At 44.8% G+C, this 21,624-nt stretch overlaps 31 non-coding genes across 31 annotated transcripts; all 31 read left to right on the top strand.

The window, feature by feature from the left end:
- Positions 1 to 672: 672 nt before the first annotated feature.
- Positions 673 to 744, top strand: TRNAA-UGC (transfer RNA alanine (anticodon UGC)). The gene has a single exon. It is a non-coding gene; the product is annotated as a tRNA-Ala (tRNA).
- A 314-nt stretch (positions 745 to 1,058) lies between these two features.
- On the top strand, positions 1,059 to 1,130 carry TRNAA-CGC (transfer RNA alanine (anticodon CGC)). Its single transcript has one exon. It is a non-coding gene; the product is annotated as a tRNA-Ala (tRNA).
- A 720-nt stretch (positions 1,131 to 1,850) lies between these two features.
- On the top strand, positions 1,851 to 1,922 carry TRNAA-UGC (transfer RNA alanine (anticodon UGC)). The gene has a single exon. It is a non-coding gene; the product is annotated as a tRNA-Ala (tRNA).
- A 314-nt stretch (positions 1,923 to 2,236) lies between these two features.
- On the top strand, positions 2,237 to 2,308 carry TRNAA-UGC (transfer RNA alanine (anticodon UGC)). The gene has a single exon. It is a non-coding gene; the product is annotated as a tRNA-Ala (tRNA).
- A 720-nt stretch (positions 2,309 to 3,028) lies between these two features.
- On the top strand, positions 3,029 to 3,100 carry TRNAA-UGC (transfer RNA alanine (anticodon UGC)). The gene has a single exon. It is a non-coding gene; the product is annotated as a tRNA-Ala (tRNA).
- Positions 3,101 to 4,194: 1,094 nt separating this feature from the next.
- TRNAA-UGC (transfer RNA alanine (anticodon UGC)) lies at positions 4,195 to 4,266 on the top strand. Its single transcript has one exon. It is a non-coding gene; the product is annotated as a tRNA-Ala (tRNA).
- Positions 4,267 to 4,580: 314 nt separating this feature from the next.
- On the top strand, positions 4,581 to 4,652 carry TRNAA-CGC (transfer RNA alanine (anticodon CGC)). Its single transcript has one exon. It is a non-coding gene; the product is annotated as a tRNA-Ala (tRNA).
- A 708-nt stretch (positions 4,653 to 5,360) lies between these two features.
- TRNAA-UGC (transfer RNA alanine (anticodon UGC)) lies at positions 5,361 to 5,432 on the top strand. Its single transcript has one exon. It is a non-coding gene; the product is annotated as a tRNA-Ala (tRNA).
- A 313-nt stretch (positions 5,433 to 5,745) lies between these two features.
- TRNAA-CGC (transfer RNA alanine (anticodon CGC)) lies at positions 5,746 to 5,817 on the top strand. Its single transcript has one exon. It is a non-coding gene; the product is annotated as a tRNA-Ala (tRNA).
- A 720-nt stretch (positions 5,818 to 6,537) lies between these two features.
- Positions 6,538 to 6,609, top strand: TRNAA-UGC (transfer RNA alanine (anticodon UGC)). The gene has a single exon. It is a non-coding gene; the product is annotated as a tRNA-Ala (tRNA).
- Positions 6,610 to 6,923: 314 nt separating this feature from the next.
- Positions 6,924 to 6,995, top strand: TRNAA-CGC (transfer RNA alanine (anticodon CGC)). Its single transcript has one exon. It is a non-coding gene; the product is annotated as a tRNA-Ala (tRNA).
- Positions 6,996 to 7,715: 720 nt separating this feature from the next.
- TRNAA-UGC (transfer RNA alanine (anticodon UGC)) lies at positions 7,716 to 7,787 on the top strand. Its single transcript has one exon. It is a non-coding gene; the product is annotated as a tRNA-Ala (tRNA).
- Positions 7,788 to 8,101: 314 nt separating this feature from the next.
- TRNAA-CGC (transfer RNA alanine (anticodon CGC)) lies at positions 8,102 to 8,173 on the top strand. Its single transcript has one exon. It is a non-coding gene; the product is annotated as a tRNA-Ala (tRNA).
- Positions 8,174 to 8,881: 708 nt separating this feature from the next.
- On the top strand, positions 8,882 to 8,953 carry TRNAA-UGC (transfer RNA alanine (anticodon UGC)). The gene has a single exon. It is a non-coding gene; the product is annotated as a tRNA-Ala (tRNA).
- Positions 8,954 to 9,268: 315 nt separating this feature from the next.
- TRNAA-CGC (transfer RNA alanine (anticodon CGC)) lies at positions 9,269 to 9,340 on the top strand. The gene has a single exon. It is a non-coding gene; the product is annotated as a tRNA-Ala (tRNA).
- A 1,858-nt stretch (positions 9,341 to 11,198) lies between these two features.
- Positions 11,199 to 11,270, top strand: TRNAA-UGC (transfer RNA alanine (anticodon UGC)). The gene has a single exon. It is a non-coding gene; the product is annotated as a tRNA-Ala (tRNA).
- A 314-nt stretch (positions 11,271 to 11,584) lies between these two features.
- TRNAA-CGC (transfer RNA alanine (anticodon CGC)) lies at positions 11,585 to 11,656 on the top strand. The gene has a single exon. It is a non-coding gene; the product is annotated as a tRNA-Ala (tRNA).
- A 720-nt stretch (positions 11,657 to 12,376) lies between these two features.
- TRNAA-UGC (transfer RNA alanine (anticodon UGC)) lies at positions 12,377 to 12,448 on the top strand. Its single transcript has one exon. It is a non-coding gene; the product is annotated as a tRNA-Ala (tRNA).
- Positions 12,449 to 12,762: 314 nt separating this feature from the next.
- On the top strand, positions 12,763 to 12,834 carry TRNAA-CGC (transfer RNA alanine (anticodon CGC)). The gene has a single exon. It is a non-coding gene; the product is annotated as a tRNA-Ala (tRNA).
- A 708-nt stretch (positions 12,835 to 13,542) lies between these two features.
- On the top strand, positions 13,543 to 13,614 carry TRNAA-UGC (transfer RNA alanine (anticodon UGC)). The gene has a single exon. It is a non-coding gene; the product is annotated as a tRNA-Ala (tRNA).
- Positions 13,615 to 13,929: 315 nt separating this feature from the next.
- Positions 13,930 to 14,001, top strand: TRNAA-CGC (transfer RNA alanine (anticodon CGC)). Its single transcript has one exon. It is a non-coding gene; the product is annotated as a tRNA-Ala (tRNA).
- A 1,858-nt stretch (positions 14,002 to 15,859) lies between these two features.
- TRNAA-UGC (transfer RNA alanine (anticodon UGC)) lies at positions 15,860 to 15,931 on the top strand. Its single transcript has one exon. It is a non-coding gene; the product is annotated as a tRNA-Ala (tRNA).
- Positions 15,932 to 16,245: 314 nt separating this feature from the next.
- TRNAA-CGC (transfer RNA alanine (anticodon CGC)) lies at positions 16,246 to 16,317 on the top strand. The gene has a single exon. It is a non-coding gene; the product is annotated as a tRNA-Ala (tRNA).
- A 720-nt stretch (positions 16,318 to 17,037) lies between these two features.
- TRNAA-UGC (transfer RNA alanine (anticodon UGC)) lies at positions 17,038 to 17,109 on the top strand. The gene has a single exon. It is a non-coding gene; the product is annotated as a tRNA-Ala (tRNA).
- A 314-nt stretch (positions 17,110 to 17,423) lies between these two features.
- On the top strand, positions 17,424 to 17,495 carry TRNAA-CGC (transfer RNA alanine (anticodon CGC)). Its single transcript has one exon. It is a non-coding gene; the product is annotated as a tRNA-Ala (tRNA).
- Positions 17,496 to 18,203: 708 nt separating this feature from the next.
- TRNAA-UGC (transfer RNA alanine (anticodon UGC)) lies at positions 18,204 to 18,275 on the top strand. The gene has a single exon. It is a non-coding gene; the product is annotated as a tRNA-Ala (tRNA).
- A 314-nt stretch (positions 18,276 to 18,589) lies between these two features.
- Positions 18,590 to 18,661, top strand: TRNAA-CGC (transfer RNA alanine (anticodon CGC)). Its single transcript has one exon. It is a non-coding gene; the product is annotated as a tRNA-Ala (tRNA).
- A 720-nt stretch (positions 18,662 to 19,381) lies between these two features.
- TRNAA-UGC (transfer RNA alanine (anticodon UGC)) lies at positions 19,382 to 19,453 on the top strand. The gene has a single exon. It is a non-coding gene; the product is annotated as a tRNA-Ala (tRNA).
- Positions 19,454 to 19,767: 314 nt separating this feature from the next.
- On the top strand, positions 19,768 to 19,839 carry TRNAA-CGC (transfer RNA alanine (anticodon CGC)). Its single transcript has one exon. It is a non-coding gene; the product is annotated as a tRNA-Ala (tRNA).
- Positions 19,840 to 20,559: 720 nt separating this feature from the next.
- TRNAA-UGC (transfer RNA alanine (anticodon UGC)) lies at positions 20,560 to 20,631 on the top strand. Its single transcript has one exon. It is a non-coding gene; the product is annotated as a tRNA-Ala (tRNA).
- Positions 20,632 to 20,945: 314 nt separating this feature from the next.
- On the top strand, positions 20,946 to 21,017 carry TRNAA-CGC (transfer RNA alanine (anticodon CGC)). The gene has a single exon. It is a non-coding gene; the product is annotated as a tRNA-Ala (tRNA).
- Positions 21,018 to 21,624: the final 607 nt, after the last annotated feature.

Raw genomic sequence — 21,624 nt, 5'->3', positions numbered from 1 at the left:
TAATGGATCCCATACCGGAAGCGCCAATGTTTCCTGTTACAGATGCTTAGTGAGGTGTCAATATTTCTGACTTTCATGCAAACGCTATGCACCTTGGAATAGAGCCAATAAAATGCACTTCAGCCTCGTACACACTATGCAATTTCCCGCCAGATAGATGGGTCGAATAGATCAGGTCCGATCTGATTTCCGATCGATTTGCATTGAAGTGATCAGAAAATCGATCGGAAATCCGATCGGATCTGTCGAAGATTATCTATCGACCCATCTGTCTGATGGGAAATTGCATGGTGTGTACCAGACTTTTTCTTTTGGGCCACACAGGAGGATGATTTAAGATTCAATGCAGGATTTAATCCAGGCCCTTGCAAGCAATTAAGCAGCATCAAGAGTCAGGAAGTGATGGAGGAGATAAAGATGACAAGAAGAGGTTAGGAAATGAATGATTGGCATGAATGAGAGTTTAACATCCAATATTACCCCTTAAGCAACCTGCTTGAGAAGCCAAGTTTTTAGAGGATCTTATCAAGCTTTAACATAATTTCAGGCAGAGAAACCTGTACCATTGATAGAACTTGCCATTTACCAGGTACTCAATGACAGCAGGTAGATTCTGAAAAGTGGTGTGCCGTACGAATCTACTCATTGTGCATCTCCATAGCGAACGTCAAAGGGGATGTAGCTCAGTGGTAGAGCGCATGTTTTGCATGTATGAGGCCCCGGGTTAAATCCCCGGCATCTCCAGCTTTTCTTCTACAAACTGCTAAGGCCCCCTTCCGCTACTGGATCCCATACCGGAAGCGCCAATGTTTCCTGCTGCAGATGCTTAGTGAGGTGTCAACAATTCTGACTTTAATGCAAACTCTTATTGTTCGTGAAATGAAAGGTTCCACCTATTTTGTGGGGAAAAAATTGGCCCTTAGCCAAATGCGGATTTACTGAAAAATTTTAAAAATGATCCGTAACATCACTTTCCAACTTAAACAGCTGCTAATTACCATTTTCTGCTGTAGGAGATAAAGGCCTGCTGAGGTACCACGATGCTGCTAACAGCATTGGGGGATGTAGCTCAGAGGTAGAGCGCATGCTTCGCATGTATGAGGCCCCGGGTTCAATCCCCGGCATCTCCAGCTTTTCTTCTACAAACTGCAAAGTCCCCCTTGCGCTAATGGATCCCATACCGGAAGCGCCAATGTTTCCTGTTACAGATGCTTAGTGAGGTGTCAATATTTCTGACTTTCATGCAAACGCTATGCACCTTGGAATAGAGCCAATAAAATGCACTTCAGCCTCGTACACACTATGCAATTTCCCGCCAGATAGATGGGTCGAATAGATCAGGTCCGATCTGATTTCCGATCGTTTTTCTGATCGATTTGCATTGAAGTGATCAGAAAATCGATCGGAAATCCGATCGGATCTGTCGAAGATTATCTATCGACCCATCTGTCTGATGGGAAATTGCATGGTGTGTACCAGACTTTTTCTTTTAGGCCACACAGGAGGATGATTTAAGATTCAATGCAGGATTTAATCCAGGCCTTTGCAAGCAATTAAGCAGCATCAAGAGTCAGGAAGTGATGGAAGAGATAAAGATGACAAGAAGAGGTTAGGAAATGAATGATTGGCATGAATGAGAGTTTAACATCCAATATTACCCCTTAAGCAACCTGCTTGAGAAGCCAAGTTTTTAGAGGATCTTATCAAGCTTTAACATAATTTCAGGCAGAGAAACCTGTACCATTGATAGAACTTGCCATTTAACAGGTACTCAATGACAGCAGGTAGATTCTGAAAAGTGGTGTGCCGTACGAATCTACTCATTGTGCATCTCCATAGCGAACGTCAAAGGGGATGTAGCTCAGTGGTAGAGCGCATGCTTTGCATGTATGAGACCCCGGGTTCAATCCCTGGCATCTCCAGCTTTTCTTCTACAAACTGCTAAGGCCCCCTTCCGCTACTGGATCCCATACCGGAAGCGCCAATGTTTCCTGCTGCAGATGCTTAGTGAGGTGTCAACAATTCTGACTTTAATGCAAACTCTTATTGTTCGTGAAATGAAAGGTTCCACCTATTTTGTGGGAAAAAAATTGGCCCTTAGCCAAATGCGGATTTACTGAAAAATTTTAAAAATGATCCGTAACATCACTTTCCAACTTAAACAGCTGCTAATTACCATTTTCTGCTGTAGGAGATAAAGGCCTGCTGAGGTACCACGATGCTGCTGACAGCATTGGGGGATGTAGCTCAGAGGTAGAGCGCATGCTTTGCATGTATGAGGCCCCGGGTTCAATCCCCGGCATCTCCAGCTTTTCTTCTACAAACTGCAAAGTCCCCCTTGCGCTAATGGATCCCATACCGGAAGCGCCAATGTTTCCTGTTACAGATGCTTAGTGAGGTGTCAATATTTCTGACTTTCATGCAAACGCTATGCACCTTGGAATAGAGCCAATAAAATGCACTTCAGCCTCGTACACACTATGCAATTTCCCGCCAGATAGATGGGTCGAATAGATCAGGTCCGATCTGATTTCCGATCGTTTTTCTGATCGATTTGCATTGAAGTGATCAGAAAATCGATCGGAAATCCGATCGGATCTGTCGAAGATTATCTATCGACCCATCTGTCTGATGGGAAATTGCATGGTGTGTACCAGACTTTTTCTTTTAGGCCACACAGGAGGATGATTTAAGATTCAATGCAGGATTTAATCCAGGCCCTTGCAAGCAATTAAGCAGCATCAAGAGTCAGGAAGTGATGGAGAAGATAAAGATGACAAGAAGAGGTTAGGAAATGAATGATTGGCATGAATGAGAGTTTAACATCCAATATTACCCCTTAAGCAACCTGCTTGAGAAGCTAAGTTTTTAGAGGATCTTATCAAGCTTTAACATAATTTCAGGCAGAGAAACCTGTACCATTGTTAGAACTTGCCATTTAACAGGTACTCAATGACAGCAGGTAGATTCTGAAAAGTGGTGTGCCGTACGAATCTACTCATTGTGCATCTCCAGAGCGAATGTCAAAGGGGATGTAGCTCAGTGGTAGAGCGCATGCTTTGCATGTATGAGTCCCCGGGTTCAATCCCCGGCATCTCCAGCTTTTCTTCTACAAACTGCTAAGGCCCCCTTCCGCTACTGGATCCCATACCGGAAGCGCCAATGTTTCCTGCTGCAGATGCTTAGTGAGGTGTCAACAATTCTGACTTTAATGCAAACTCTTATTGTTCGTGAAATGAAAGGTTCCACCTATTTTGTGGGAAAAAAATTGGCCCTTAGCCAAATGCGGATTTACTGAAAAATTTTAAAAATGATCCGTAACATCACTTTCCAACTTAAACAGCTGCTAATTACCATTTTCTGCTGTAGGAGATAAAGGCCTGCTGAGGTACCACGATGCTGCTGACAGCATTGGGGGATGTAGCTCAGAGGTAGAGCGCATTGTTCGCATGTATGAGGCCCCGGGTTCAATCCCCAGCATCTCCAGCTTTTCTTCTACAAACAGCAAAGTCCCCCTTGCGCTAATGGATCCCATACCGGAAGCGCCAATGTTTCCTGTTACAGATGCTTAGTGAGGTGTCAATATTTCTGACTTTCATGCAAACGCTATGCACCTTGGAATAGAGCCAATAAAATGCACTTCAGCCTCGTACACACTATGCAATTTCCCGCCAGATAGATGGGTCGAATAGATCAGTTCCGATCGTTTTTCTGATCGATTTGCATTGAAGTGATCAGAAAATCGATCGGAAATCCGATCGGATCTGTCGAAGATTATCTATCGACCCATCTGTCTGATGGGAAATTGCATGGTGTGTACCAGACTTTTTCTTTTAGGCCACACAGGAGGATGATTTAAGATTCAATGCAGGATTTAATCCAGGCCTTTGCAAGCAATTAAGCAGCATCAAGAGTCAGGAAGTGATGGAGGAGATAAAGATGACAAGAAGAGGTTAGGAAATGAATGATTGGCATGAATGAGAGTTTAACATCCAATATTACCCCTTAAGCAACCTGCTTGAGAAGCCAAGTTTTTAGAGGATCTTATCAAGCTTTAACATAATTTCAGGCAGAGAAACCTGTACCATTGATAGAACTTGCCATTTACCAGGTACTCAATGACAGCAGGTAGATTCTGAAAAGTGGTGTGCCGTACGAATCTACTCATTGTGCATCTCCATAGCGAACGTCAAAGGGGATGTAGCTCAGTGGTAGAGCGCATGCTTTGCATGTATGAGGCCCCGGGTTCAATCCCCGGCATCTCCAGCTTTTCTTCTACAAACTGCTAAGGCCCCCTTCCGCTACTGGATCCCATACCGGAAGCGCCAATGTTTCCTGCTGCAGATGCTTAGTGAGGTGTCAACAATTCTGACTTTAATGCAAACTCTTATTGTTCGTGAAATGAAAGGTTCCACCTATTTTGTGGGAAAAAAATTGTCCCTTAGCCAAATGCGGATATACTGAAAAATTTTAAAAATGATCCGTAACATCACTTTCCAACTTAAACAGCTGCTAATTACCATTTTCTGCTGTAGGAGATAAAGGCCTGCTGAGGTACCACGACGCTGCAGACAGCATTGGGGGATGTAGCTCAGAGGTAGAGCGCATGCTTCGCACGTATGAGGCCCCGGGTTCAATCCCCGGCATCTCCAGCTTTTCTTCTACAAACTGCAAAGTCCCCCTTGCGCTAATGGATCCCATACCGGAAGCGCCAATGTTTCCTGTTACAGATGCTTAGTGAGGTGTCAATATTTCTGACTTTCATGCAAACGCTATGCACCTTGGAATAGAGCCAATAAAATGCACTTCAGCCTCGTACACACTATGCAATTTCCCGCCAGATAGATGGGTCGAATAGATCAGGTCCGATCTGATTTCCGATCGTTTTTCTGATCGATTTGCATTGAAGTGATCGGAAATCCGATCGGATCTGTCGAAGATTATCTATCGACCCATCTGTCTGATGGGAAATTGCATGGTGTGTACCAGACTTTTTCTTTTAGGCCACACAGGAGGATGATTTAAGATTCAATGCAGGATTTAATCCAGGCCTTTGCAAGCAATTAAGCAGCATCAAGAGTCAGGAAGTGATGGAGGAGATAAAGATGACAAGAAGAGGTTAGGAAATGAATGATTGGCATGAATGAGAGTTTAACATCCAATATTACCCCTTAAGCAACCTGCTTGAGAAGCCAAGTTTTTAGAGGATCATATCAAGCTTTAACATAATTTCAGGCAGAGAAACCTGTACCATTGATAGAACTTGCCATTTACCAGGTACTCAATGACAGCAGGTAGATTCTGAAAAGTGGTGTGCCGTACGAATCTACTCATTGTGCATCTCCATAGCGAACGTCAAAGGGGATGTAGCTCAGTGGTAGAGCGCATGCTTTGCATGTATGAGGCCCCGGGTTCAATCCCCGGCATCTCCAGCTTTTCTTCTACAAACTGCTAAGGCCCCCTTCCGCTACTGGATCCCATACCGGAAGCGCCAATGTTTCCTGCTGCAGATGCTTAGTGAGGTGTCAACAATTCTGACTTTAATGCAAACTCTTATTGTTCGTGAAATGAAAGGTTCCACCTATTTTGTGGGAAAAAAATTGGCCCTTAGCCAAATGCGGATTTACTGAAAAATTTTAAAAATGATCCGTAACATCACTTTCCAACTTAAACAGCTGCTAATTACCATTTTCTGCTGTAGGAGATAAAGGCCTGCTGAGGTACCACGATGCTGCTGACAGCATTGGGGATGTAGCTCAGAGGTAGAGCGCATGCTTCGCATGTATGAGGCCCCGGGTTCAATCCCCGGCATCTCCAGCTTTTCTTCTACAAACTGCAAAGTCCCCCTTGCGCTAATGGATCCCATACCGGAAGCGCCAATGTTTCCTGTTACAGATGCTTAGTGAGGTGTCAATATTTCTGACTTTCATGCAAACGCTATGCACCTTGGAATAGAGCCAATAAAATGCACTTCAGCCTCGTACACACTATGCAATTTCCCGCCAGATAGATGGGTCGAATAGATCAGGTCCGATCTGATTTCCGATCGTTTTTCTGATCGATTTGCATTGAAGTGATCAGAAAATCGATCGGAAATCCGATCGGATCTGTCGAAGATTATCTATCGACCCATCTGTCTGATGGGAAATTGCATGGTGTGTACCAGACTTTTTCTTTTAGGCCACACAGGAGGATGATTTAAGATTCAATGCAGGATTTAATCCAGGCCCTTGCAAGCAATTAAGCAGCATCAAGAGTCAGGAAGTGATGGAGGAGATAAAGATGACAAGAAGAGGTTAGGAAATGAATGATTGGCATGAATGAGAGTTTAACATCCAATATTACCCCTTAAGCAACCTGCTTGAGAAGCCAAGTTTTTAGAGGATCATATCAAGCTTTAACATAATTTCAGGCAGAGAAACCTGTACCATTGATAGAACTTGCCATTTACCAGGTACTCAATGACAGCAGGTAGATTCTGAAAAGTGGTGTGCCGTACGAATCTACTCATTGTGCATCTCCATAGCGAACGTCAAAGGGGATGTAGCTCAGTGGTAGAGCGCATGCTTTGCATGTATGAGGCCCCGGGTTCAATCCCCGGCATCTCCAGCTTTTCTTCTACAAACTGCTAAGGCCCCCTTCCGCTACTGGATCCCATACCGGAAGCGCCAATGTTTCCTGCTGCAGATGCTTAGTGAGGCGTCAACAATTCTGACTTTAATGCAAACTCTTATTGTTCGTGAAATGAAAGGTTCCACCTATTTTGTGGGAAAAAAATTGTCCCTTAGCCAAATGCGGATATACTGAAAAATTTTAAAAATGATCCGTAACATCACTTTCCAACTTAAACAGCTGCTAATTACCATTTTCTGCTGTAGGAGATAAAGGCCTGCTAAGGTACCACGACGCTGCTGACAGCATTGGGGGATGTAGCTCAGAGGTAGAGCGCATGCTTCGCATGTATGAGGCCCTGGGTTCAATCCCTGGCATCTCCAGCTTTTCTTCTACAAACTGCAAAGTCCCCCTTGCGCTAATGGATCCCATAGCGAAAGCGCCAATGTTTCCTGTTACAGATGCTTAGTGAGGTGTCAATATTTCTGACTTTCATGCAAACACTATGCACCTTGGAATAGAGCCAATAAAATGCACTTCAGCCTCGTACACACTATGCAATTTCCCGCCAGATAGATGGGTCGAATAGATCAGGTCCGATCTGATTTCCGATCGTTTTTCTGATCGATTTGCATTGAAGTGATCAGAAAATCGATCGGAAATCCGATCGGATCTGTCGAAGATTATCTATCGACCCATCTGTCTGATGGGAAATTGCATGGTGTGTACCAGACTTTTTCTTTTAGGCCACACAGGAGGATGATTTAAGATTCAATGCAGGATTTAATCCAGGCCTTTGCAAGCAATTAAGCAGCATCAAGAGTCAGGAAGTGATGGAGGAGATAAAGATGACAAGAAGAGGTTAGGAAATGAATGATTGGCATGAATGAGAGTTTAACATCCAATATTACCCCTTAAGCAACCTGCTTGAGAAGCCAAGTTTTTAGAGGATCTTATCAAGCTTTAACATAATTTCAGGCAGAGAAACCTGTACCATTGATAGAACTTGCCATTTACCAGGTACTCAATGACAGCAGGTAGATTCTGAAAAGTGGTGTGCCGTACGAATCTACTCATTGTGCATCTCCACAGCAAACGTCAAAGGGGATGTAGCTCATTGGTAGAGCGCATGCTTTGCATGTATGAGGCCCCGGGTTCAATCCCCGGCATCTCCAGCTTTTCTTCTACAAACTGCTAAGGCCCCCTTCCGCTACTGGATCCCATACCGGAAGCGCCAATGTTTCCTGCTGCAGATGCTTAGTGAGGTGTCAACAATTCTGACTTTAATGCAAACTCTTATTGTTCGTGAAATGAAAGGTTCCACCTATTTTGTGGGAAAAAAATTGGCCCTTAGCCAAATGCGGATTTACTGAAAAATTTTAAAAATGATCCGTAACATCACTTTCCAACTTAAACAGCTGCTAATTACCATTTTCTGCTGTAGGAGATAAAGGCCTGCTGAGGTACCACGACGCTGCTGACAGCATTGGGGGATGTAGCTCAGAGGTAGAGCGCATGCTTCGCATGTATGAGGCCCCGGGTTCAATCCCTGGCATCTCCAGCTTTTCTTCTACAAACTGCAAAGTCCCCCTTGCGCTAATGGATCCCATACCGGAAGCGCCAATGTTTCCTGTTACAGATGCTTAGTGAGGTGTCAATATTTCTGACTTTCATGCAAACGCTATGCACCTTGGAATAGAGCCAATAAAATGCACTTCAGCCTCGTACACACTATGCAATTTCCCGCCAGATAGATGGGTCGAATAGATCAGGTCCGATCGTTTTTCTGATCGATTTGCATTGAAGTGATCAGAAAATCGATCGGAAATCCGATCGGATCTGTCGAAGATTATCTATCGACCCATCTGTCTGATGGGAAATTGCATGGTGTGTACCAGACTTTTTCTTTTAGGCCACACAGGAGGATGATTTAAGATTCAATGCAGGATTTAATCCAGGCCTTTGCAAGCAATTAAGCAGCATCAAGAGTCAGGAAGTGATGGAGGAGATAAAGATGACAAGAAGAGGTTAGGAAATGAATGATTGGCATGAATGAGAGTTTAACATCCAATATTACCCCTTAAGCAACCTGCTTGAGAAGCCAAGTTTTTAGAGGATCATATCAAGCTTTAACATAATTTCAGGCAGAGAAACCTGTACCATTGATAGAACTTGCCATTTACCAGGTACTCAATGACAGCAGGTAGATTCTGAAAAGTGGTGTGCCGTACGAATCTACTCATTGTGCATCTCCATAGCGAACGTCAAAGGGGATGTAGCTCAGTGGTAGAGCGCATGCTTTGCATGTATGAGGCCCCGGGTTCAATCCCCGGCATCTCCAGTTTTTCTTCTACAAACTGCTAATGCCCCCTTCCGCTACTGGATCCCATACCGGAAGCGCCAATGTTTCCTGCTGCAGATGCTTAGTGAGGTGTCAACAATTCTGACTTTAATGCAAACTCTTATTGTTCGTGAAATGAAAGGTTCCACCTATTTTGTGGGAAAAAAAATTGTCCCTTAGCCAAATGCGGATTTACTGAAAAATTTTAAAAATGATCCGTAACATCACTTTCCAACTTAAACAGCTGCTAATTACCATTTTCTGCTGTAGGAGATAAAGGCCTGCTGAGGTACCACGACACTGCTGACAGCATTGGGGGATGTAGCTCAGAGGTAGAGCGCATGCTTCGCATGTATGAGGCCCCGGGTTCAATCCCCGACATCTCCAGCTTTTCTTCTACAAACTGCAAAGTCCCCCTTGCGCTAATGGATCCCATACCGGAAGCGCCAATGTTTCCTGTTACAGATGCTTAGTGAGGTGTCAATATTTCTGACTTTCATGCAAACACTATGCACCTTGGAATAGAGCCAATAAAATGCACTTCAGCCTCGTACACACTATGCAATTTCCCGCCAGATAGATGGGTCGAATAGATCAGGTCCGATCGTTTTTCTGATCGATTTGCATTGAAGTGATCAGAAAATCGATCGGAAATCCGATCGGATCTGTCGAAGATTATCTATCGACCCATCTGTCTGATGGGAAATTGCATGGTGTGTACCAGACTTTTTCTTTTAGGCCACACAGGAGGATGATTTAAGATTCAATGCAGGATTTAATCCAGGCCTTTTCAAGCAATTAAGCAGCATCAAGAGTCAGGAAGTGATGGAGGAGATAAAGATGACAAGAAGAGGTTAGGAAATGAATGATTGGCATGAATGAGAGTTTAACATCCAATATTACCCCTTAAGCAACCTGCTTGAGAAGCCAAGTTTTTAGAGGATCATATCAAGCTTTAACATACCGTATATACTCGAGTATAGGCCGAGTTTTTTGGTCCAAAAAAGTGTCCTGAAAGTGGGGGTCTCGGCCTATACTCGAGTCACTTGCCCCCACCCTGAACAAATATAAAATAAAGTGTCCCCCGTCTCGACCAGAGCAAAGCAGCCGCCGCGGATTTGCATACCAAAGTGACAGCTTTGTGCTGTCTCCCGCTGTGTTCCGTGTCCCCCGCCAGAGAAATGTGGCCGCCGCGCATTTACATACAGCACAAAGCTTGTGCTGTCTCCCGCTGTGTGCTTTGTCCCCCGGTCCGGCAGAGTGGTGCGCGTGGCATATTTACCTGCGACGATGCACGGGTCCGCCACCTTCCAAGTGTCCCCGCCGGCATATGTCTTCTTACGCTCTCCAATCCACGATGCCCGCCAGGAAACATCTTTTATTGGTCAGACGGAGTCTCATCTCAATGATGCCCAGTGGCGTCATTGAGATGAGACTCCGTCTGACCAATAAAAGATGTTTCCTGGCGGGCATCGTGGATTGGAGAGCGTAAGAAGACATATGCCGGCGGGGACACTCGGAAGGTGGCGGACCCGTGCATCGTCGCAGGTAAATATGCCACGCGCACCACTCTGCCGGACCGGGGGACAAAGCACACAGCGGGAGACAGCACAAGCTTTGTGCTGTATGTAAATGCGCGGCGGCCACATTTCTCTGGCGGGGGACACGGAACACAGCGGGAGACAGCACAAAGCTGTCACTTTGGTATGCAAATCCGGGGCGGCCGCTTTGCTCTGGTGGAGACGGGGGACACTTTATTTTATATTTGTTTATGGTGCAAACAGCAGGCCTGCAATTGTTGGGACTTGAGGGTGTGTTGCTGCCTCCAGCCCTTATGATGTTTGCTAATTGTAACAATCTGTTCTGCCAGTTACTCTGCGCAAAAGCTGTGTGTGTTTGGAAAGTGTTCTATTGTGAGCTGATGCTGCTTTAAACCACACTGATCTGCAAAAGGATTAACCTCTTGCTGATATGGGTTAGGTTCATCTTTTGCCACCAATGCAACCCCTGACCTCGGCTAATACTCAAGTCTATCTTTTTCTACAGTTTTTTGATGTAAAAGTTGGGGGGTCGGCTTATACTTGGGTCGGCTTATACTCGAGTATATACGGTAATTTCAGGCAGAGAAACCTGTACCATTGATAGAACTTGCCATTTACCAGGTACTCAATGACAGCAGGTAGATTCTGAAAAGTGGTGTGCCGTACGAATCTACTCATTGTGCATCGCCATAGCGAACGTCAAAGGGGATGTAGCTCAGTGGTAGAGCGCATGCTTTGCATGTATGAGGCCCCGGGTTCAATCCCCGGCATCTCCAGCTTTTCTTCTACAAACTGCTAAGGCCCCCTTCCGCTACTGGATCCCATACCGGAAGCGCCAATGTTTCCTGCTGCAGATGCTTAGTGAGGTGTCAACAATTCTGACTTTAATGCAAACTCTTATTGTTCGTGAAATGAAAGGTTCCACCTATTTTGTGGGAAAAAAATTGGCCCTTAGCCAAATGCGGATTTACTGAAAAATTTTAAAAATGATCCGTAACATCACTTTCCAACTTAAACAGCTGCTAATTACCATTTTCTGCTATAGGAGATAAAGGCCTGCTGAGGTACCACGACACTGCTGACAGCATTGGGGGATGTAGCTCAGAGGTAGAGCGCATGCTTCGCATGTATGAGGCCCCGGGTTCAATCCCCGGCATCTCCAGCTTTTCTTCTACAAACTGCAAAGTCCCCCTTGCGCTAATGGATCCCATACCGGAAGCGCCAATGTTTCCTGTTACAGATGCTTAGTGAGGTGTCAATATTTCTGACTTTCATGCAAACACTATGCACCTTGGAATAGAGCCAATAAAATGCACTTCAGCCTCGTACACACTATGCAATTTCCCGCCAGATAGATGGGTCGAATAGATCAGGTCCGATCTGATTTCCGATCGTTTTTCTGATCGATTTGCATTGAAGTGATCAGAAAATCGATCGGAAATCCGATCGGATCTGTCGAAGATTATCTATCGACCCATCTGTCTGATGGGAAATTGCATGGTGTGTACCAGACTTTTTCTTTTAGGCCACACAGGAGGATGATTTAAGATTCAATGCAGGATTTAATCCAGGCCTTTGCAAGCAATTAAGCAGCATCAAGAGTCAGGAAGTGATGGAGGAGATAAAGATGACAAGAAGAGGTTAGGAAATGAATGATTGGCATGAATGAGAGTTTAACATCCAATATTACCCCTTAAGCAACCTGCTTGAGAAGCCAAGTTTTTAGAGGATCTTATCAAGCTTTAACATAATTTCAGGCAGAGAAACCTGTACCATTGATAGAACTTGCCATTTACCAGGTACTCAATGACAGCAGGTAGATTCTGAAAAGTGGTGTGCCGTACGAATCTACTCATTGTGCATCTCCACAGCAAACGTCAAAGGGGATGTAGCTCATTGGTAGAGCGCATGCTTTGCATGTATGAGGCCCCGGGTTCAATCCCCGGCATCTCCAGCTTTTCTTCTACAAACTGCTAAGGCCCCCTTCCGCTACTGGATCCCATACCGGAAGCGCCAATGTTTCCTGCTGCAGATGCTTAGTGAGGTGTCAACAATTCTGACTTTAATGCAAACTCTTATTGTTCGTGAAATGAAAGGTTCCACCTATTTTGTGGGAAAAAAATTGGCCCTTAGCCAAATGCGGATTTACTGAAAAATTTTAAAAATGATCCGTAACATCACTTTCCAACTTAAACAGCTGCTAATTACCATTTTCTGCTGTAGGAGATAAAGGCCTGCTGAGGTACCACGACGCTGCTGACAGCATTGGGGGATGTAGCTCAGAGGTAGAGCGCATGCTTCGCATGTATGAGGCCCCGGGTTCAATCCCTGGCATCTCCAGCTTTTCTTCTACAAACTGCAAAGTCCCCCTTGCGCTAATGGATCCCATACCGGAAGCGCCAATGTTTCCTGTTACAGATGCTTAGTGAGGTGTCAATATTTCTGACTTTCATGCAAACGCTATGCACCTTGGAATAGAGCCAATAAAATGCACTTCAGCCTCGTACACACTATGCAATTTCCCGCCAGATAGATGGGTCGAATAGATCAGGTCCGATCGTTTTTCTGATCGATTTGCATTGAAGTGATCAGAAAATCGATCGGAAATCCGATCGGATCTGTCGAAGATTATCTATCGACCCATCTGTCTGATGGGAAATTGCATGGTGTGTACCAGACTTTTTCTTTTAGGCCACACAGGAGGATGATTTAAGATTCAATGCAGGATTTAATCCAGGCCTTTGCAAGCAATTAAGCAGCATCAAGAGTCAGGAAGTGATGGAGGAGATAAAGATGACAAGAAGAGGTTAGGAAATGAATGATTGGCATGAATGAGAGTTTAACATCCAATATTACCCCTTAAGCAACCTGCTTGAGAAGCCAAGTTTTTAGAGGATCATATCAAGCTTTAACATAATTTCAGGCAGAGAAACCTGTACCATTGATAGAACTTGCCATTTACCAGGTACTCAATGACAGCAGGTAGATTCTGAAAAGTGGTGTGCCGTACGAATCTACTCATTGTGCATCTCCATAGCGAACGTCAAAGGGGATGTAGCTCAGTGGTAGAGCGCATGCTTTGCATGTATGAGGCCCCGGGTTCAATCCCCGGCATCTCCAGTTTTTCTTCTACAAACTGCTAATGCCCCCTTCCGCTACTGGATCCCATACCGGAAGCGCCAATGTTTCCTGCTGCAGATGCTTAGTGAGGTGTCAACAATTCTGACTTTAATGCAAACTCTTATTGTTCGTGAAATGAAAGGTTCCACCTATTTTGTGGGAAAAAAAATTGTCCCTTAGCCAAATGCGGATTTACTGAAAAATTTTAAAAATGATCCGTAACATCACTTTCCAACTTAAACAGCTGCTAATTACCATTTTCTGCTGTAGGAGATAAAGGCCTGCTGAGGTACCACGACACTGCTGACAGCATTGGGGGATGTAGCTCAGAGGTAGAGCGCATGCTTCGCATGTATGAGGCCCCGGGTTCAATCCCCGACATCTCCAGCTTTTCTTCTACAAACTGCAAAGTCCCCCTTGCGCTAATGGATCCCATACCGGAAGCGCCAATGTTTCCTGTTACAGATGCTTAGTGAGGTGTCAATATTTCTGACTTTCATGCAAACACTATGCACCTTGGAATAGAGCCAATAAAATGCACTTCAGCCTCGTACACACTATGCAATTTCCCGCCAGATAGATGGGTCGAATAGATCAGGTCCGATCGTTTTTCTGATCGATTTGCATTGAAGTGATCAGAAAATCGATCGGAAATCCGATCGGATCTGTCGAAGATTATCTATCGACCCATCTGTCTGATGGGAAATTGCATGGTGTGTACCAGACTTTTTCTTTTAGGCCACACAGGAGGATGATTTAAGATTCAATGCAGGATTTAATCCAGGCCTTTTCAAGCAATTAAGCAGCATCAAGAGTCAGGAAGTGATGGAGGAGATAAAGATGACAAGAAGAGGTTAGGAAATGAATGATTGGCATGAATGAGAGTTTAACATCCAATATTACCCCTTAAGCAACCTGCTTGAGAAGCCAAGTTTTTAGAGGATCATATCAAGCTTTAACATACCGTATATACTCGAGTATAGGCCGAGTTTTTTGGTCCAAAAAAGTGTCCTGAAAGTGGGGGTCTCGGCCTATACTCGAGTCACTTGCCCCCACCCTGAACAAATATAAAATAAAGTGTCCCCCGTCTCGACCAGAGCAAAGCAGCCGCCGCGGATTTGCATACCAAAGTGACAGCTTTGTGCTGTCTCCCGCTGTGTTCCGTGTCCCCCGCCAGAGAAATGTGGCCGCCGCGCATTTACATACAGCACAAAGCTTGTGCTGTCTCCCGCTGTGTGCTTTGTCCCCCGGTCCGGCAGAGTGGTGCGCGTGGCATATTTACCTGCGACGATGCACGGGTCCGCCACCTTCCAAGTGTCCCCGCCGGCATATGTCTTCTTACGCTCTCCAATCCACGATGCCCGCCAGGAAACATCTTTTATTGGTCAGACGGAGTCTCATCTCAATGATGCCCAGTGGCGTCATTGAGATGAGACTCCGTCTGACCAATAAAAGATGTTTCCTGGCGGGCATCGTGGATTGGAGAGCGTAAGAAGACATATGCCGGCGGGGACACTCGGAAGGTGGCGGACCCGTGCATCGTCGCAGGTAAATATGCCACGCGCACCACTCTGCCGGACCGGGGGACAAAGCACACAGCGGGAGACAGCACAAGCTTTGTGCTGTATGTAAATGCGCGGCGGCCACATTTCTCTGGCGGGGGACACGGAACACAGCGGGAGACAGCACAAAGCTGTCACTTTGGTATGCAAATCCGGGGCGGCCGCTTTGCTCTGGTGGAGACGGGGGACACTTTATTTTATATTTGTTTATGGTGCAAACAGCAGGCCTGCAATTGTTGGGACTTGAGGGTGTGTTGCTGCCTCCAGCCCTTATGATGTTTGCTAATTGTAACAATCTGTTCTGCCAGTTACTCTGCGCAAAAGCTGTGTGTGTTTGGAAAGTGTTCTATTGTGAGCTGATGCTGCTTTAAACCACACTGATCTGCAAAAGGATTAACCTCTTGCTGATATGGGTTAGGTTCATCTTTTGCCACCAATGCAACCCCTGACCTCGGCTAATACTCAAGTCTATCTTTTTCTACAGTTTTTTGATGTAAAAGTTGGGGGGTCGGCTTATACTTGGGTCGGCTTATACTCGAGTATATACGGTAATTTCAGGCAGAGAAACCTGTACCATTGATAGAACTTGCCATTTACCAGGTACTCAATGACAGCAGGTAGATTCTGAAAAGTGGTGTGCCGTACGAATCTACTCATTGTGCATCGCCATAGCGAACGTCAAAGGGGATGTAGCTCAGTGGTAGAGCGCATGCTTTGCATGTATGAGGCCCCGGGTTCAATCCCCGGCATCTCCAGCTTTTCTTCTACAAACTGCTAAGGCCCCCTTCCGCTACTGGATCCCATACCGGAAGCGCCAATGTTTCCTGCTGCAGATGCTTAGTGAGGTGTCAACAATTCTGACTTTAATGCAAACTCTTATTGTTCGTGAAATGAAAGGTTCCACCTATTTTGTGGGAAAAAAATTGGCCCTTAGCCAAATGCGGATTTACTGAAAAATTTTAAAAATGATCCGTAACATCACTTTCCAACTTAAACAGCTGCTAATTACCATTTTCTGCTATAGGAGATAAAGGCCTGCTGAGGTACCACGACACTGCTGACAGCATTGGGGGATGTAGCTCAGAGGTAGAGCGCATGCTTCGCATGTATGAGGCCCCGGGTTCAATCCCCGGCATCTCCAGCTTTTCTTCTACAAACTGCAAAGTCCCCCTTGCGCTAATGGATCCCATACCGGAAGCGCCAATGTTTCCTGTTACAGATGCTTAGTGAGGTGTCAATATTTCTGACTTTCATGCAAACGCTATGCACCTTGGAATAGAGCCAATAAAATGCACTTCAGCCTCGTACACACTATGCAATTTCCCGCCAGATAGATGGGTCGAATAGATCAGGTCCGATCTGATTTCCGATCGTTTTTCTGATCGATTTGCATTGAAGTGATCAGAAAATCGATCGGAAATCCGATCGGATCTGTCGAAGATTATCTATCGACCCATCTGTCTGATGGGAAATTGCATGGTGTGTACCAGACTTTTTCTTTTAGGCCACACAGGAGGATGATTTAAGATTCAATGCAGGATTTAATCCAGGCCTTTGCAAGCAATTAAGCAGCATCAAGAGTCAGGAAGTGATGGAGGAGATAAAGATGACAAGAAGAGGTTAGGAAATGAATGATTGGCATGAATGAGAGTTTAACATCCAATATTACCCCTTAAGCAACCTGCTTGAGAAGCCAAGTTTTTAGAGGATCATATCAAGCTTTAACATAATTTCAGGCAGAGAAACCTGTACCATTGATAGAACTTGCCATTTACCAGGTACTCAATGACAGCAGGTAGATTCTGAAAAGTGGTGTGCAGTACGAATCTACTCATTGTGCATCTCCATAGCGAACGTCAAAGGGGATGTAGCTCAGTGGTAGAGCGCATGCTTTGCATGTATGAGGCCCCGGGTTCAATCCCCGGCATCTCCAGCTTTTCTTCTACAAACTGCTAATGCCCCCTTCCGCTACTGGATCCCATACCGGAAGCGCCAATGTTTCCTGCTGCAGATGCTTAGTGAGGTGTCAACAATTCTGACTTTAATGCAAACTCTTATTGTTCGTGAAATGAAAGGTTCCACCTATTTTGTGGGAAAAAAATTGTCCCTTACCCAAATGCGGATTTACTGAAAAATTTTAAAAATGATCCGTAACATCACTTTCCAACTTAAACAGCTGCTAATTACCATTTTCTGCTGTAGGAGATAAAGGCCTGCTGAGGTACCACGACACTGCTGACAGCATTGGGGGATGTAGCTCAGAGGTAGAGCGCATGCTTCGCATGTATGAGGCCCCGGGTTCAATCCCCGGCATCTCCAGCTTTTCTTCTACAAACTGCAAAGTCCCCCTTGCGCTAATGGATCCCATACCGGAAGCGCCAATGTTTCCTGTTACAGATGCTTAGTGAGGTGTCAATATTTCTGACTTTCATGCAAACACTATGCACCTTGGAATAGAGCCAATAAAATGCACTTCAGCCTCGTACACACTATGCAATTTCCCGCCAGATAGATGGGTCGAATAGATCAGGTCCGATCGTTTTTCTGATCGATTTGCATTGAAGTGATCAGAAAATCGATCGGAAATCCGATCGGATCTGTCGAAGATTATCTATCGACCCATCTGTCTGATGGGAAATTGCATGGTGTGTACCAGACTTTTTCTTTTAGGCCACACAGGAGGATGATTTAAGATTCAATGCAGGATTTAATCCAGGCCTTTGCAAGCAATTAAGCAGCATCAAGAGTCAGGAAGTGATGGAGGAGATAAAGATGACAAGAAGAGGTTAGGAAATGAATGATTGGCATGAATGAGAGTTTAACATCCAATATTACCCCTTAAGCAACCTGCTTGAGAAGCCAAGTTTTTAGAGGATCATATCAAGCTTTAACATAATTTCAGGCAGAGAAACCTGTACCATTGATAGAACTTGCCATTTACCAGGTACTCAATGACAGCAGGTAGATTCTGAAAAGTGGTGTGCCGTACGAATCTACTCATTGTGCATCTCCATAGCGAACGTCAAAGGGGATGTAGCTCAGTGGTAAAGCGCATGCTTTGCATGTATGAGGCCCCAGGTTCAATCCCCGGCATCTCCAGCTTTTCTTCTACAAACTGCTAAGGCCCCCTTCCGCTACTGGATCCCATACCGGAAGCGCCAATGTTTCCTGCTGCAGATGCTTAGTGAGGTGTCAACAATTCTGACTTTAATGCAAACTCTTATTGTTCGTGAAATGAAAGGTTCCACCTATTTTGTGGGAAAAAAATTGGCCCTTAGCCAAATGCGGATTTACTGAAAAATTTTAAAAATGATCCGTAACATCACTTTCCAACTTAAACAGCTGCTAATTACCATTTTCTGCTGTAGGAGATAAAGGCCTGCTGAGGTACCACGACACTGCTGACAGCATTGGGGGATGTAGCTCAGAGGTAGAGCGCATGCTTCGCATGTATGAGGCCCCGGGTTCAATCCCTGGCATCTCCAGCTTTTCTTCTACAAACTGCAAAGTCCCCCTTGCGCTAATGGATCCCATACCGGAAGCGCCAATGTTTCCTGTTACAGATGCTTAGTGAGGTGTCAATATTTCTGACTTTCATGCAAACGCTATGCACCTTGGAATAGAGCCAATAAAATGCACTTCAGCCTCGTACACACTATGCAATTTCCCGCCAGATAGATGGGTCGAATAGATCAGGTCCGATCTGATTTCCGATCGTTTTTCTGATCGATTTGCATTGAAGTGATCAGAAAATCGATCGGAAATCCGATCGGATCTGTCGAAGATTATCTATCGACCCATCTGTCTGATGGGAAATTGCATGGTGTGTACCAGACTTTTTCTTTTAGGCCACACAGGAGGATGATTTAAGATTCAATGCAGGATTTAATCCAGGCCTTTGCAAGCAATTAAGCAGCATCAAGAGTCAGGAAGTGATGGAGGAGATAAAGATGACAAGAAGAGGTTAGGAAATGAATGATTGGCATGAATGAGAGTTTAACATCCAATATTACCCCTTAAGCAACCTGCTTGAGAAGCCAAGTTTTTAGAGGATCATATCAAGCTTTAACATAATTTCAGGCAGAGAAACCTGTACCATTGATAGAACTTGCCATTTACCAGGTACTCAATGACAGCAGGTAGATTCTGAAAAGTGGTGTGCCGTACGAATCTACTCATTGTGCATCGCCATAGCGAACGTCAAAGGGGATGTAGCTCAGTGGTAGAGCGCATGCTTTGCATGTATGAGGCCCCGGGTTCAATCCCCGGCATCACTAGCTTTTCTTCTACAAACTGCTAAGGCACCCTTCCGCTACTGGATCCCATACCGGAAGCGCCAATGTTTCCTGCTGCAGATGCTTAGTGAGGTGTCAACAATTCTGACTTTAATGCAAACTCTTATTGTTCGTGAAATGAAAGGTTCCACCTATTTTGTGGGAAAAAAATTGGCCCTTAGCCAAATGCGGATTTACTGAAAAATTTTAAAAATGATCCGTAACATCACTTTCCAACTTAAACAGCTGCTAATTACCATTTTCTGCTATAGGAGATAAAGGCCTGCTGAGGTACCACGACACTGCTGACAGCATTGGGGGATGTAGCTCAGAGGTAGAGCGCATGCTTCGCATGTATGAGGCCCCGGGTTCAATCCCCGGCATCTCCAGCTTTTCTTCTACAAACTGCAAAGTCCCCCTTGCGCTAATGGATCCCATACCGGAAGCGCCAATGTTTCCTGTTACAGATGCTTAGTGAGGTGTCAATATTTCTGACTTTCATGCAAACGCTATGCACCTTGGAATAGAGCCAATAAAATGCACTTCAGCCTCGTACACACTATGCAATTTCCCGCCAGATAGATGGGTCGAATAGATCAGGTCCGATCTGATTTCCGATCGTTTTTCTGATCGATTTGCATTGAAGTGATCAGAAAATCGATCGGAAATCCGATCGGATCTGTCGAAGATTATCTATCGACCCATCTGTCTGATGGGAAATTGCATGGTGTGTACCAGACTTTTTCTTTTAGGCCACACAGGAGGATGATTTAAGATTCAATGCAGGATTTAATCCAGGCCTTTGCAAGCAATTAAGCAGCATCAAGAGTCAGGAAGTGATGGAGGAGATAAAGATGACAAGAAGAGGTTAGGAAATGAATGATTGGCATGAATGAGAGTTTAACATCCAATATTACCCCTTAAGCAACCTGCTTGAGAAGCCAAGTTTTTAGAGGATCATATCAAGCTTTAACATAATTTCAGGCAGAGAAACCTGTACCATTGATAGAACTTGCCATTTACCAGGTACTCAATGACAGCAGGTAGATTCTGAAAAGTGGTGTGCCGTACGAATCTACTCATTGTGCATCGCCATAGCGAACGTCAAAGGGGATGTAGCTCAGTGGTAGAGCGCATGCTTTGCATGTATGAGGCCCCGGGTTCAATCCCCGGCATCTCCAGCTTTTCTTCTACAAACTGCTAAGGCCCCCTTCCGCTACTGGATCCCATACCGGAAGCGCCAATGTTTCCTGCTGCAGATGCTTAGTGAGGTGTCAACAATTCTGACTTTAATGCAAACTCTTATTGTTCGTGAAATGAAAGGTTCCACCTATTTTGTGGGAAAAAAATTGGCCCTTAGCCAAATGCGGATTTACTGAAAAATTTTAAAAATGATCCGTAACATCACTTTCCAACTTAAACAGCTGCTAATTACCATTTTCTGCTATAGGAGATAAAGGCCTGCTGAGGTACCACGACACTGCTGACAGCATTGGGGGATGTAGCTCAGAGGTAGAGCGCATGCTTCGCATGTATGAGGCCCCGGGTTCAATCCCCGGCATCTCCAGCTTTTCTTCTACAAACTGCAAAGTCCCCCTTGCGCTAATGGATCCCATACCGGAAGCGCCAATGTTTCCTGTTACAGATGCTTAGTGAGGTGTCAATATTTCTGACTTTCATGCAAACGCTATGCACCTTGGAATAGAGCCAATAAAATGCACTTCAGCCTCGTACACACTATGCAATTTCCCGCCAGATAGATGGGTTGAATAGATCAGGTCCGATCTGATTTCCGATCGTTTTTCTGATCGATTTGCATTGAAGTGATCAGAAAATCGATCGGAAATCCGATCGGATCTGTCGAAGATTATCTATCGACCCATCTGTCTGATGGGAAATTGCATGGTGTGTACCAGACTTTTTCTTTTAGGCCACACAGGAGGATGATTTAAGATTCAATGCAGGATTTAATCCAGGCCCTTGCAAGCAATTAAGCAGCATCAAGAGTCAGGAAGTGATGGAGGAGATAAAGATGACAAGAAGAGGTTAGGAAATGAATGATTGGCATGAATGAGAGTTTAACATCCAATATTACCCCTTAAGCAACCTGCTTGAGAAGCCAAGTTTTTAGAGGATCATATCAAGCTTTAACATAATTTCAGGCAGAGAAACCT

This window comes from Hyperolius riggenbachi, chromosome 4 (assembly GCF_040937935.1).
Source record: "Hyperolius riggenbachi isolate aHypRig1 chromosome 4, aHypRig1.pri, whole genome shotgun sequence".
Classification (NCBI taxonomy): Eukaryota; Metazoa; Chordata; class Amphibia; order Anura; family Hyperoliidae; genus Hyperolius; species Hyperolius riggenbachi.
This window is presented reverse-complemented; position numbering and strand designations above follow the sequence as displayed.